Here is an 11,337-nt window from a genome sequence, read left to right as displayed (position 1 = left end):
TACAAGTGATGAAACAAACCCAAAAGTAGGCAAAAACATAATGAATTTGCGCAAAATATAGTAAAAGTTGAAAAAATTTAAACAAAAAAACAACGCTACTGCTAAAATTTTTCCAAGACTCCAAAGCCAAACCAGTCCGAAACCCCGAAACTGACAACTTTGCTTCGAATGACGTTTCAGAAGTTGACGCACAATCTAACCAGCATCACCACGCGCGGAAAGAAGGAACTGACGTGAAACCTCAACGTCATTCTTGTGGGTATCTTAATCTCCCTCTTGTGACTGAACTTGCTTGTTTTGTTCAGAAAAGCAAAAAAACAGTTTTTATTGTGGGTTTCCTATCTCTTAGCTCAGTAGGATAAATGCCAACTTGTCCAATCAAGAAACAATGGGTTTTCAGGGAATTTATTTCTAGGGAAGTTATCCAATCAGTGGCACTTAGTCAGGGGCTCCGAGAGGGGGGGGGGGAAGTCGGGCCAGTTTCCCCCCTAGCAAAACATTGTAAAGGAAAAACGAGTAGTTTTTTGTTTTTGCACTTTTGAGGGGGGCTATTTTTAGTACTAAAGTAAAAATGTACCAACTAAATAATCAACAAATTCTTAAATGAAGTGCGTGGTTCCAAGTATTTCTCAATCATTGTAAATGTCACTCTCGAGCCTCGATGCTTCTCATCAAGAACAAATCATTTTCGTGTTAAGGTAGGCGATGTTGAACAGCTTCAAGACGTAAAATCTGAAGCTGAAATGATTTCTGTATCACTGAACGGTTTCGATTGTATTGATAGTGTCAACTTGAAAGCAATCTCCGGTATTGCATAAGTGTATGGAAGCATGGTCATGTAACTGTTTTAAATAAACTTCAAAAGATTTGCAACAAATTTATAAAAATGATTGCAAAACATGAATCAAATCACTCTCAATCCCATAATTTTTTCACGATTGACGAACTATACACAATAGAAACTGCAAAATTTATGTTCAAACTCAAACACAATCACTTACCCCAATGCTTTAATTCTCTATTTCAACTTAATAACAATTTGCACTCAATATCAACCAGAAGCAACAATAACTTTTTCCTCCCCTACTTCTCCAAAAGACTGACTCAACATTCCATCCAGTTTAGTGGAGTTAAAGTGTGGAACAATCTCCCGAAAACCGTCACTGAAATTGAAACCTTTTCAATATTTTGCAGTAACCTGAAAAAGCACTTGCGTTCTGAAAATCAACCTCTAACAACCTATGCTGTAACTCTTTAATTTTCTGACTGTATTATTGATTGTTACACCAAATCCTGGCATAGCATGCCTTTCCAAATGCCACTTTTGTAAATTTATCCTACATATATTACTATATTATACATTAACATATCTTAATGTACGTAGGCTATATCTTATCATATATTGCACCCGAATAGTTAAAGATGATGATTATATACTATCTTTACTCTTCCATGAATAAGCTACTATACTGTATTGCATAATTTTATATTGCCAGATAAGAATATATCTTTAAGTTACTACAAGCTTGCATCTAACTACCCCCTGATTATTATAAGCTATTATGTTTGTTCAGAGGATCGCTTGACTTTTCGTAAGATTATTGTTTAGATTGGTTTGGAAAAGATGCTTGAAACAGCTCAGACACTACATCCTTCATCGGCACTACCAAAGAATCTCCACCTCTCATTAGCGATACCAAAACACTCCATCCTTCACTGACGCTATAAAAGATGATTCAACTCTTATTGGCAATACGAAAAACACGCTGCTATATCATCATACTTCTTATGCTCTTACATGTGCTGGAAATTAATTTAAAAAACAAAGCTTTTTTAACTATTTTATCTTAATAATGAGCTGCCATATTGTGTATTTGTTCTGCATTCTATAAGCTACTTAATTTCGTTGCTGCGAACACTTTATTTCTGTATAAAACCTGTAAATAGTCCTTGTTTTGATAGTCCCTTATGTAATTTCAATATGTGTGTGTGTATTAGTTTGTTTTTGTGATGTTGTTGGGTTCAGTCGTGTTCTCATTGCTTTAAGAATTGACGCTCCAGTTGTTTTAGGAACGAGGAGGCGACTGATTCTTAACTTATTCATCTACTTGTTTTAATGTATCAGGTTTGGTGGCCGTGCTTAACTATATTTATCGATGCATATACCGCAATATTAGATCCTTTTATGCACGTCTTAAACCATTATGGTTTTGCCACCTTTTCCTTTTGTTGGTTTTGTTACTGTATTTCTTTTTCACAATATCATTTCTTTTGTATTCTGACAAAGAAAAATAAATTGAATTGAAAAAATTGAAAACTGATGCTGGTTTAGCTAAGCGGGAACTATTTTGCTTGACAACTGAACCTTAACTTCAAAATCTGCGTTGGCCAGGCATAGGATGTTGTATCCAACATAAGTTATCTGAGAAATTTAAAGGTATCAGTCCAAGCACGATTAAAGAAAGTAAATCCTGTATATTTTTTGTTTATGGATCATCATCATCATCAGTCATCATCTCTGCCTGCAGCAGATTGCGCATTAACATGAGTTATTTGCTTCCAAGAGTGGCGATTTTGAGCCAGCTCGCCCAGTGTGGCCAAGTTGAGTCCGGTCCATGATTGGATGTTGTCTTGCCATCGTTTTGGTTGTCTGCCACGTTTTCTTTTTCCTTCTATTTTGCCTTCGGTGCAAACTTTGCTGATTCCGAATTGTGATCGTTTAGTGTGGCCGAACAGTTTTAAAACTTTTGATTTTATTAACTTATTGCTGCAATTGGATGTAATTTTGTCATAGTTAAAAGATCTTCTGTTTTCGTGTGGTCAAGTACCCTTTTGTTGGTCATGCTTCTCATGATGGGATTTTGGAAAGTAGTGAGTTTTTTCTTTATTTGAGTTTTTTGTTTATGGATGTTGTTGCTTAAATCTAGTTGGAATTCATAATGTTGCCTACAGACAGCGTTGTTCAAATATCTTATCATTTTTGGAGTAATTGATTATCTGTAAGCTAGTGGCATCTTTAAAGTTAGGCCTATAGCCCAGTCAGAGGAAAAATTCTGAAAAATCTAAAGAAAGCTGTCCTATCATCTTGCAAAGAAAATTGACTTCGAGAGGGTAGCCTAATCAAGGCGTGGTGCAGTCAAACCCAATGCTTTGCATTACCCTTTTGCAATTGAAGACCAACAACAGCTTGATCGAAAGCTGAGTCAATGCTAAAGTAGCCTACAACTAGCAGTTTTAAATTTGTGACTGCTTTGCATTATGTGGATTACGATCCTAAACAAGATTCACTGATGAATTTAATGAAATTAAAGGAAGATGTAATCTAAGTAAGAGAAAGCTGAGAAGAGTAGGTTACTACTCGCAAGCTAAAGTTGCAGTGGCAATTATGAATTTAAAAGAAAAGGATTTTCTTTTCCTGAGGACAGAACGCTTTTATAACTCCACTTAACTAGCTGAATCATTCGAAGGAAATGTATTCTACCGTACATTGCAAAGGATTCGATACTTGTTGGAATTGACAAATGTAGCCTATCAACAAGCTCAAACATATCGTCGATGAGTTTAAAGTTCCATGAAAATTTCATCGTATGTCTGTTGTGCAGTTGCGGGCATGTGAGACAAATTTAAACCATTTGTAGGCTACAACAATGACATTTTTCAAGCCATTTTGGATGAGTTGGTACTTTTGACAGAAAGCCACACAGCAAACTTCCACTGCAAAGCAGAACGAACCACCCCATAATGTCTACACAAGGAATCATGGATTGCAACTTTCGAAAGGTTTTTCCAAATAGTTTTGTTATGATTTTTTTTGTGTTCCGGTAGCTACTTCCAACGGTTGCGCTTTGAGAACGTGGTTTTAGCAATTACTGAAATTTGTAAAGAATTGTTTGCGCTCCAGTAGGCCTATGACTCAAAACCGATTGAAAGGCCTAACTATATACATGTTGTGCATTAACTCAGATGTCGCAAAATTTTATTATTTGATGCTGTGATCCGTAACTTTGCATTGCAAATGTCCAGAAAGGGTTGAATCAAATCAGGGATGTCCAAAGTCCGGCCCACGGGCCAGCTCCGGCCCACGAGACGTTTTTGTATGGCCCGCGCCTGTTGTTGTACAATGTGTTATTTTTGGCCTGCAGACACACAAAAATCATATAAATTCAACTTGCAGTTTTCAGAAAAATTAATGTGGTTGTTGGCCCGCGAACACTTATTATTAAATCTGGCTCGCGTGGGAAAAAGTTTGGACACTCCTGAATTAAATGCTTGGTTGAACTATTTCCGTTGCCTGTAGGCCTATTGTGTGTTTACAAAGCTTTCTAGACAAAATAGTTAGCCTCAATGGCATTTTTGCTGCAAGTGTAATCCAGTGATTAATTATGATTTTTACATTGAACCATAGTTCATAAATATATTTATTAACTATGATTGAACAAAGTTCTTTTCATGCTGAGGAAAGTAGGCTAATTTCAGCTTAACACGAACATGCAACGCAATATTTGCTAAAAAATATTATGGGGCCCATTTTTCGTATTGTTTCCCGACCACTGCTGACTTCTCTCGGAGGCCCTGCACTTAGTCGATGGAATAATTTGCAAGCAGCAACATTTTCAACAACAGCAGCCTACACTTCACTTTGTCAATCTTTGTGACAAGGCCTGAAAAGTGCCTGATTTACCAGATAGTTGAAGCTTGAAGCTTAGGGCTTAGGGCCTCAGAATTTAAGATGTACCACGTAGGCTATAGGCATATTTAAAAACGTTAAGCATATAGCTTATATATTTGTAAAAACGTTCACCTGGTAGGCCTACTAACGTGAAATTTATAACAACCAGTTGCAATAAAGTAGTTACCGGTACACAGTATTCATAAACAGGTCGTAATGCAAATTAAATTTCTCGTGTGTTTATTTTTTATGGAAAGGAAACATGACACAGATTAAGGGTTAACTTTTTAACTGTTAAGATACTTTGGAAATGGCTTGACTGTTTTGTTCTTCCATCTTCGTTCAACAGGATTAGAATTGCCTATATGACTCGATCGTTTCGAATTTTACACCACACAGTAGGCTGACCTATAGGCTACCTCGTTATGCTAGTGCACGTGAATGCCAAGTTTCAGAAAATGTTACAATCTTTGAAACTCTCTTGCGAAAATCTCTCTATGCCTAATTTGTTCAACGTTGCTATACAAATCTTGCAATTCTCTACTTAAAGCTTTATAATGTCCTCTGAGCAGTGCCGGTCTTTGGGGTGTGCAATTAAACCATGCGATCGCACAGGGCCCGCAAAATTAGGGGGGGCCACAATTTACTCGGAAATTACAGTAATTTTTGTCATTTCCAATGGAAAAAATTCAATTCGATTCACAAGCAAGTACCGGTATCCTTACAGTAGGCCTAATAGCCTATTTATACCCAAGTTTTTGTTGAACATGCTCTCAGAATGCACCAAATTCAAAACAAATTTTCAAAAATTTTCTTGGGGAGGCCCCCCCAGACCCCCGTCGCTAGGTGTCACCTTCGGGGAACATACCGTCAGGGATCGCCCGCCGCCCTCCCTTTTCAAAATACCTAGCTACGTTACTGAATTGAATCATGGTCATTGGGGCCCACAAAGCATGTTCCGAACAGGGCCCGAAATACCATAAGACAGGCACTGCTCTGACACTTTCCTTAAATCGAAATTTTTTCAACCCTACAATAACATGCTCCACGTGCCATCTTTTTGAATTTTTGTTCTTTGTGATTTATTCTTTGCTTTCCCAATCTGTCAAGTTTTACTGAGCTGAACGCAGCCCATTGTAAGTTACCGTACTGTAAGCCATTCACTTTTTGTGTATCGAGCCGAGCAGCCATTGGGTTGATTGGTCATCCAGGTCGCGCAAACCATGCACACCATTTGAAGCATAATAAATAGCAAAATTACTGATGGTGTTTTCTGCGGTAAATAACTTATTCCTCCTTGCCGCACTCACAGATTATGGATGGTGCCATTTCCCATTTGTGCATGTTGGAGCGCGATTGTCCGACGCCAGAGCGCAAGCGATTGAGTCGTCCCCGGCCTTTCTTGACAAAAGCATTCCAGTTGGATGGGGCTATAGTGTCGGAGATGAAGCTTTGAAGTCTTGTGATGCCTACAATGCCTCAAGACAGATTATCTGCACTTAGCCTAATATTCTGTGTATTTACAGTGAAAAACTGAGGCAAATTAATTGTGATGAGATTTTAGATGATTTTGCCACGAGGAAGGTTAAAACAAAACTTTTTAATCAATCTAAGAGTATTTCTAATAGTAAAGGTTTATTTCTTATGTGTTTTAAATCAGACTAAACTTATTTAGTAAGAAAATATCTGGTAGGATGCATTACGTGATCACTATTGTTGTCGAGTAGTCTAAGTAGCTTAATAATTTATTTCACAAAATGTTTGCAATTACTGTAAATTGCAAAGTTTAGTTATCTTCAAATGTTTAATTTCAACACTTGCTTACATATTTCTCCAGCACTAATAATTTAATTCACCATGTTATAAGCCAGGGGTTCCCAACCGGGGGTACTCGTACCCCTTGGGGCAGGCGCGAATCTAAGAGTTTTTTTCGGGGGGGGGGGGGGGGCAGAAAATTTGAAAATCAATTAAAAAGAAAGAAAAAGCTAAACAGATGTGAACAATGATACTACGACATATACGATATGCTAGAAAATAGACATTAAAACAACCATTTTCATCAATTGTGATGCCGAGGGACTAATATCAGCTGTTTAGAAGCATATCAAACCATTTGATGCGGAAACATACAATTTTTCACAAAATTTCGGGGGGGGCCCGGGCCCCCTGGCCCCCCCCATAAATCCGCGCCTGCCTTGGGGGTACGAGATTAAACATCAAGGGGTACGAAGATCCTTGGGCCACAGAGCAGCTTTCAAACAGATTTCACATTACAGCTTTATTTTGGAATTGTAAATGATATTATGCCATTACGGTTTTTGCTTTGAAAAAAAATTATCTACAAATAATTGTTGTTATTTAGTAGGCTAAGAAGCCTCAATGTCTCATAACAATATGTCTTTTTACTTGCTGCTGCTGAAAATGAAAAGAAACCTTGCTAAGTTTCCTTGTCTTGATCAAATTGCAAATAACTATTTGCTGCAAAATGTTAAAAATGAAATTATTTTCCATTTTAAGATGCTGGTTGACTCTTTCGATGGTTACTTTTTTGATGGTGAATTGAATTATTTCCAGCATTGGATCATAAATCCATTTCTTTTTGATTGAAGAAAAATGTCGGATGAGAACAATTTGAAGGAGAACATCATCGAAATGAAAAGCTGCCAAAAATTGAAACTGCTATTTGACAAATCAAAGTTAGAAGATTTTTGGTGTGTTGCTATGAAGCCTTCCCAGTCTTGCTATGGAAGCCATGACAGTGTTAATTCTTTTCTCCAACAACTTATTAGTGTGAAAGTGGCTTTTCGACCATGATATATATCAAGAATAAGTACAGAAATTGTCTGCAACTGGAAGATGATTTACGTGTTGGCTTGAGTAAAATCGAAACACCGTTTGAGCGAATTTCATCAATGATGCAGCAACAAATATCTCACTGAGAATTGTCAAACAAAATAACTGGCATTTAATTTCTTTTGGTAATCTTTGCATTTTTGTTTATCGGTTTGACGTTTACTTGAGCTATAAAAGCAATTTAATTTGGCAATATATAGGCTACCTAAAAAATTCAATCAGAATTGTTAGAGGTACGAAGAATGCTCTGCCCTGGCAAAGGGGTACGAGCAGCAAAAAAGGTTGGGAACCCCTGATAAGCGGTTGTTTGAAATAGGCTACTCGATCGTCTCTATGGCTATTGGCTAGAGTTGATGTTGAGGGCTCAAAAGAGGAATAGCCTAGCGCCTTTTTTTCTCTAAATCCGGCTCTGGACCTGGCGTCAACTTTTTATGCCGCATTTCAAATCAATGTAGCAAAATATCTCTTTGTCGCAGTGAAAACTGGAATGTTTCAATTCAAGCAGTGCATCAGTTTCAGGGAAATTGAAGTAAAATTATTTTCTTAAAGCAATTGTTTAGCAAAGATAAGCTACGGTTTTATCGTTTATGCTTACAAATAAAACTTTACAATTATATCAACTTACTCTTTCCTCCCTACCTCAGAAGAAAGAAATTTACACACATCCAGGGCCGGATTTAGCTGATGGGGGGCCCGGGGCACTTTTAGATCGGGGGGCCCCGTGCAAAAAAATTTTTCAAGCCTACGGCGCGAAAAACCACCTCTGCGTCTACAGTAGCATCAGTCCAGTACTCCACAGCATTTTGCAGAAACTTTAAAGGCCAAAAGGAAAAAATAACACAAAATCACATTTTTTTCCACATAGGGGGGCCCTTCAAAAGTCGGGGGGCCCGGGGCAACTGCCCCCTCTGCCCCCCCCTAAATCCGGGCCTGCACACATCAGGGAAGTTTGAAACACATGACCTTGGTTATTTAAATTATTTAAAAAAAGAAGGTAATTTAAGTTACAAAAACGACGTAGGCTATCTGCCAACATGCAAAAACAAAAAGAAAAACATAAAAGCATAAACAAAAAGTAGCAAGATTAACATTTAAATTGAGTTCAGAAATGGAGGAAAGCTCTCCTGAAATAAGGTCTCCAGAAATTTTTGGTTGGTCTTGTGATGCTATTGGTTGTCACATGGCAGATAATCGTTCAAACTTTCGGATTACCTTAAAGCAAACAGGAAGAAAAAAAAACGCCTCCGCTAGTCCTTTTTAGCAACAACTCAAGATACACTTTCAAATCCGTTATTTTGCAAACTCTGATCTGCACGATTGTTAGGTGAGATGACAATTCGATAATCATGTTGCATAAAAAAAAAACGCTGCGAACAGGATTCGAACCTGCGCGGGAATATCCCATTGGATTTCAAGTCCAACGCCTTAACCACTCGGCCATCGCAGCTTGCAAATAGGTAACTCTAGGCTACTTTCATGTTTAAGATTTAATTTTTAGATAAAACTGTAGATTTTAAAGCATCACGAATCAAATCAAATCGTATCAGTTTATTTATTTGTCACAAACATGAAAAGAATACAAAATATGCAATAATCTGCTGTGTGTCATATGACGAGGAGACTGCGAAAAGACCAAGCGGTCATCTAGTCAGCAGCCACCTCAAGCTAGGTGATGTAGGTCTCGTCGTCGTCTGAGCTTCTGGGGCCGAGGGTCTATCCTTTTACCACCCCAGATTCACGATGTTTCCGGACTACACTGGAAGGCTGCTAAAGAGCAGCCAGTCTTTAGTTTCATCATCCATGACGCGCAGACCTTCCACTCCGTTAGGTGGCTTGAAGATGGTACAGTCATTGATGATGTGGTCTGCGGTCTGTTCCTCGGCACCACATTCACAGGAGGAGGAAGAAGCCATTCCCCATTGGTGCATGGTTGAGCGGAAAAGCCCGACGTCCGTACGAAGACGGTTGAGGCGCACCCATGCCTGTCTAGGTAGTGTCAGGCCGATGGGGCGTGTGTCGGCGTCGGGGATGAATGAATGGAGTCTCGTGGTGCTTGACCTCCATTCAGAATTCCATTTATGGTCCGCCCAAGTAGCCGCAGAGATGTCTTGTTCATCAGCTTCATTGATCAGAAGTTGAGCGGCTGGCACGAATGGGTGTCTTGATTTCAGTCGTTGGGGGTGCTCGTTTGGGAAGGCAGAGATCTTGTGGTGGAGAAGATGGTTAGGCTCCAGTGCCCGTCGACCGAGTGACAGAGTGGCTTCTTCGCGACGAAGCTCAGCGGGTTGGATGCCAGCGAGAATGGGGAGATTGTCCAATGGTGTGGGACGCAGGCATCCGGTCACTGTGCGCAGGGCGCTGTTTATGGCAGTGTCGATGTTGTGGCAGTGAGCACTGCGGCACCAGACAGGTGCACAGTACTCTGCAGAAGAGTAGACAAGGGCTAAGGCTGCTATTCGCAAAGTGTCAGCCCTCGCCCCCCAGCTAGAGCCTGCCAGGCGCTTGAGTAGCGCAGCGCCGGATGTGAGTTTCTTGCGCAGTGACACCAAGTGGTGGCGGTATGTGAGCGATCTGTCTAGTGTCACCCCAAGATACCTTGGCTCGGGCCAGAAGGACAGAGGTTTTCCGTTGTTGTGGACATGTAGCTCACGATCAGCTTCCCGATTGTGTAGGTGGAAAGCTGCTGCCACAGTTTTGGTTTCGCTGAGTTTCAGTCGCCAGTTCTGGAGATAAGCTGAGATGGTTTGCATGTCCTGGCTCAAGGTGTCTTCTAGATTTTCCCACGACTTTGTGGAGTGGAGAATTGCCAGATCGTCCGCATAAGCGTATTTTGCAGAGACTGTGGTTGGCAGGTCGTGGGTGTAGATGTTGAAAAGAAGTGGAGCCAGGACCGATCCCTGTGGGACGCCGTTTTTCAGGCGTCTCAGTCTGCTTCGCCGTGAGCTACCGGTGGTGAGGGTGAAGCTTCGATTCCTGACAAGTTCCATAATCATATGGATCATATGTCGGTCAAGAAGCAGGCGAAGCAGCTTGTAAGTAAGGCCGCGATGCCATACAGTATCGTAGGCAGCTGTGAGATTTAGAAAGACAGCGCCGGCCTTCTTTTTTGCCTCAAAGCAGTCCTCGATGTCTTGGGTCAACAGTGTGACCTGATCTACAGTTAATTTTCCGCGCCGAAACCCAGCTTGCTCTTTTGGAAGGAGCGGGTCGATGATTGGGTTGACGCGGGCATTAGATCAGCCTTTGTAGGTCTAAATAACATACACAAACAATCATACAAAAAATCAAGCATTTGCTGATATAGATACACATGTTTTTATTAGACAAAAAGAAAAACTAAGCAGGTTTACTATCGTGCTACTGCATGAATTAATTGTGGAGTTTAAGAAATATCAATTAACAATATCAGTAAAAAATCAAAAGTAACGTAGGCCTATACCAAATAGCTACTTTAATTATAATCACTCACTGTTCTAAAACTATGGCAACATCTCCAATTGTGTTTATACTTTTTATATCTCGACGTCATCATTTTTACCATTTTTTGCTTGAAGAGCCTGTAAGACTCTCTATCTTCAAAATCAATGAAAATGTAATCAAAATGTAGGCTAAATATCTTGAAGCAAACAGGAAGAAAAGAAACTGCGTATGATAACCAGGAAACATGAACAAAAGAAACATGAAGATCAAGCTCTCAACATATTGCATCTGGCCTTGGACTCTTGTGTGGTTTTCTAAGGCCAAAGAATTGGAAATTAGCCTACAATGTACGATATATCGCAATGTGAATTGTGTAAAATTGTTAATTAATAAAT

At 39.6% G+C, this 11,337-nt stretch overlaps 1 non-coding gene across 1 annotated transcript; it reads right to left on the bottom strand.

Annotated features, from left to right (window-relative positions):
* Nucleotides 1-8,887: 8,887 nt before the first annotated feature.
* On the bottom strand, nt 8,888-8,969 carry Trnas-uga (transfer RNA serine (anticodon UGA)). Its single transcript has one exon. It is a non-coding gene; the product is annotated as a tRNA-Ser (tRNA).
* Nucleotides 8,970-11,337: the final 2,368 nt, after the last annotated feature.

Source organism: Aplidium turbinatum, chromosome 18 (genome assembly GCF_918807975.1).
Source record: "Aplidium turbinatum chromosome 18, kaAplTurb1.1, whole genome shotgun sequence".
Lineage (NCBI taxonomy): Eukaryota > Metazoa > Chordata > Ascidiacea > Aplousobranchia > Polyclinidae > Aplidium > Aplidium turbinatum.
The sequence above is the reverse complement of the archived record's forward strand: the minus strand, read 5'-3'. Positions and strand labels throughout refer to the sequence as shown.